The 4,292-nt window shown below is 50.8% G+C and overlaps 1 long non-coding RNA gene across 1 annotated transcript; it reads left to right on the top strand.

Annotated features, from left to right (window-relative positions):
* The first annotated feature begins 92 nt into the window (after window positions 1–92).
* On the top strand, window positions 93–3,259 carry LOC128579648 (uncharacterized). Its single transcript, XR_008378240.1, has 2 exons — window positions 93–528; window positions 1,338–3,259. It is a non-coding gene; the product is annotated as an uncharacterized LOC128579648 (long non-coding RNA).
* Window positions 3,260–4,292: the final 1,033 nt, after the last annotated feature.

Here is a 4,292-nt window from a genome sequence, read left to right as displayed (position 1 = left end):
CGTCAGAGGTCTATAGGTACTCTGCCCTGAGGGAAAGACACAGTCGTTACTTCATACTGAGTCAACTGAGTGAATGTTTGAAGATATTCTTCTATTAACTCTGTTCCCCTATAGCTGCTTTCGTCTTTGTGCCCTGCTCGGAAAACTAGTCACTGTTAAGAGGAAGGGATTTACTACACTAGTGGTTACATTGATATGATAAATATTTCCTTTCAAGTTCAAATTCAGCTAATAGATAATGGATGAGGTGTGTACGTGACTGGAAGAGTATAAAACTTAAACTTGGAATAAAGAACTTTGCTATATGCCATCCCACAGTGTATAGTCTGTTTCTTGACTTAATAATTACAGGAGCGAGTTCACACCTAGAGCAAAGCTGCTGCTCGTTCGCGTCTCGGGTCGCGCAACACTACAAAAAAAAAAAAAAGGGATTCTTTGATGGGTTAAAGCGACGAGGGTTTGTCTATCTAAAAAGGCTTGGACGATGAGGAAGCCTGTAGGTCGGAGACGAGCCACCGGAGGAGGTGGGTATGGCGGAAGTTCTACCTTGTATTGCAGCCTTAGGCCAGATAATGAGTTACAAAGGGTATCTTCCAGAAGTGCCCCTCCCCACCCCCACACCTCCTCTCTTCCACCGGTAGCCTCATTCGAATGCAAAATGCTCTCCACCCTTCGGAGCTAAGGGCACACTCTGTAGTCCCCGTGGCCTCAGGCTCCTCGACTGTTAAATCCTTTTCATCTGGGACCCCACCCAGCTGCTGTCTGCAGCCGCCTCCGAACCACAGGGGCATGCGTGCGAGTGTGCTGAAACTCTAGGCCCTCTGTCTGTCTAGGGCAGAGGGCAAAATTAGCAGTCCTGCCTGGCCTCCCCACCACCGCCCCCCGACCCCCGTCTTTCCGTGCGTGCCACTGTAACGGTACGCATGAATGCTCTTTAAGAGCATCGACAGGCTCGGCGCCTGTAACTCAGCGGCTAGGGCGACACCCACGTGGATCGGACCTGGCGGGTTCGAATCCAGCCCGGGCCCCGCCAGACAACAATGCTGACTACAACCAAAAATAGCCGGGTGTTGTGGCGGCTGCCCCTAGTGGGCCCAGTTACTCGGGAAGCTGAGGCAAGAGAATCGCTTAAGCCCAAGTCTTGGAGGTTGCTGTGAGTGAGCTGAGGCTCCACGCCCCTCTACCCAGGACGACAGCTTGATACTCTGTCTCAAAAAGGAGGGCGGGGGGGGGGAGGATGAACAATCAATGCCAAAAAGAGAGGCATACGCCAGGTTCCTGTAAGGCCGTGCCGTGCTCCAAACTCATTGTCTGCTTTGGTTTTTTTTTTTTTGCAGTGAGCCACAGGAGCCACCCCATTGTCCGCTGTCATGATGAAGCATGGTTACATTGGTAAATTTGAAATCCTCGATGATCGCAGAGCTGGGGAAATCGTTGAGAACCTCACACACAGGTTAAACGAGTGTGGAGCGATCAGCCCCAGGTTTGCTGTGCAACTCTAGAAAGATGGCAGAATTGTCTGCTCCCATCCTGCCGGTTTGGTTTCACTGTACTGACAACTTCAGCTGGCATCACGGACCACGAAGAAGCAAGAAGAAAACACACGGGAGGGAAAATCCTGCGATTCTTTTTCTAGGGATGCGATACATATTGAACAAATGAAATGCCTCAATGAAAACAAAACCAAAGAAAACAAAAATAAAAAGAAACAAATAAGATGATCAGTCCTGTACTCTACCTAACTCAAATCGTGTCACCCGCAAATGCTTTGAGCGTCGCCTACCTCTGCTCTGAGGCTCTTGTGCCTCCTGGACCTTCCCCCTCCCCTCGCGGAGGGCCCCTGGGGATGAAGAGTGATTGTGGGGTGAGCTGGGGGTGGGGTTGGGAGAAGGGAGCGGCTGGCATTTGGCAGAGTTGTGACACCGAGGAGCCAGCCGACCGAGCTTGTCTGTCTCAGAAATGGGACTGCCGGCCCAGCCCAGACCAGGCCAGCCCCACCCGAGAGCTCCCACGATGGCGTGAATTTTGTGGGATGTCTCTTTCACCTCGATCGCACATCAGATGAAACCGAACCCTGTCCTGCTTGGTCAGAGAGGGTCACGGGTGGTGCAGAAAAAGCTCAGCTCGACGTGGCCGTTTTAGGGGACTTCCTGCCTCTCTTGAGGTATCACAGAGTAGAAAGGACCATAGGGGCTCTGTATTTTGGTTTTGCTTTCTTTTGTCTGTCTGTTTGGAGACAGAGCATCTCAAGCCGTCTCCCTGGGTACAGTGACGTGGCATCACAGCTCACAGGAACCCCCAACTCGGGCTCAAGCGATCCTCTTGCTTCACTTTCTCTGTTGTTTTTTAGTTGAGAAGGGGGGGGGTCTCACTCCTGCTCAGGCTGGTCTCGAACTCCTGAGCTCCAGCAGTCCATACGCCTCAGCTCCCCAGAGGGTTGGGACAACAGGCCTGAGGCACCATGCCCAGGCCCTCTGTGACATTTCTCCACTCAGGTGACTTCCTGTGCCACTGCCCCCGCTCCCGGCCCTCACCCACGGGAGGGCTGTTGCTATATGTGCCCTAGGTGCCTAGGTAGACCCTGTGTGATGATGATGATGATGATGATGATGATGATGATTCCCCGAGGATGTCTGAAATCACAGCGGGACGGGGATATCACAGCGTCTCCGTGTCCGTGCCCAGCTTTCCATCGGTCACGGAGATAGATGTATACAAACACTACTATTTGGCAGGTTCTGACCCACGCGACGTGAACCACTGGCACGTTTCTTCCTTTCAGTGGCATCGCCTTGATATTTACGGAGGACAAAAGACCCACTCCCGAGCCATCTGCCACCGGTGCCTCCTCATCTACCGGCTGAACGAAGAAAACACAGGGGAGGTTAGAAAACCACGGAGTGGGCCGGGCGTGGTGGCTCGGGCCTTGTAATCGTAGCACTCTGGGAGGCCGAGGCGGGTGGATTGCCTGAACTCACAGATTGGAGACCAGCCTGAACCAGAGCGAGACACCCCCCTCCCCCAATCCGCCCCATCTCTAAAAAATAGCTGGGTGTTGTGGCAGGCACCTGGATTCCCAGCTTACTCTGGAGGGAGGCTGAGGAAAGAGAATCGCTCGAGCCCAAGACTTTGAGGTTGCTGTGAGCTATGGCGCGCCTGGGCCTCTCCTTCTGTGAAGGTCCACAGCACTCAGGTGAGAGGCCTGTTTGCTTTCCGCGTCATTCTCCCCCCCCCACCCCACCCCACCCCTGCCCCCTCCCACACACACAGCCTTTTTGGCTGACGTAGTCCCTCGATCACATCCTATTTTCAGTTTTCTGAATCCCAAGGGTAAAATACAAACAAATGACGGCCAAGGGAAACATCGACACGGGCTCGGCTCCCGTAGCACAGTGGTTACAGGTGCCAGCCACATACATCCAAGTTGGTGGGTTCGAATCCAGCCTGGGCCTCCCAGAGGACAACGACAATGTTTGTTTGTTTTCATGCCTATTTTCTTTCAGGTCTGTTGAATATAGTATAAACACGTAAATCACAGAAATGAAGCATATACCCAGATGTGCGTGTTCGATCTGAACACTCACAACGATGTATTTTCTCTTCACGGGAAGTTGCCTGGAATAGATACGAAGTCCATCGTGACACTTCTTTTTTTTTTTTTTTTTTTTTGTCTCTTTTGGCCGGGGCTGGGTTTGAACCCGCCACCTCTGGCATATGGGACCGGCGCCCTACTCCTTGAGCCACAGGTGCCGCCCCCATCGTGACACTTCTAAATCCTCTTCTGTATTCCCTGACTCAGAAACACTGTGAACTCCTTGTAAACTCTCGGTGTGCTTGTGTGAGTGCTGGGTAGTTATCGCTTGTCTGCAGCATGCTCTTTTATCTTAACAAATTGGGTTTCCCGGGTCATTTGTTAAGCACACTTAGCGATGGGAATTTAGTTCCTTGATTATAGTGAGTAACAAGGGCCTGGGAAATTTCATTTATTTGAAAAATGTATTTTTATAAATGAGGATGGCGACCACTGCGGTGAACTGACAGAGTTAGACTCTGTCTCAAAATAAATAAATAAATAAATAAATGGAAAATCGTTCTTTGCCCTCATGCTTATGGACGACTCTGTTCCCTTTTTTTCATAATGTCATGGAAACGTATAAAAACGTCTTCATGCTTATCTTAGCCAACTGCAAACTTTCTTCTAGGCACAGACACTTTAATGTCACATCAGAAACTTTTATGACTTTCCCAGGACTTATAAGTTATTTCTTTCTGTAGCTTTTCTTTTCAGTTTC

This window comes from Nycticebus coucang, unplaced genomic scaffold, assembly GCF_027406575.1.
Source record: "Nycticebus coucang isolate mNycCou1 unplaced genomic scaffold, mNycCou1.pri scaffold_107, whole genome shotgun sequence".
Lineage (NCBI taxonomy): Eukaryota > Metazoa > Chordata > Mammalia > Primates > Lorisidae > Nycticebus > Nycticebus coucang.
Note: the sequence above shows the minus strand (reverse complement) of the source record. Positions and strands in the feature narration are given on the sequence as shown.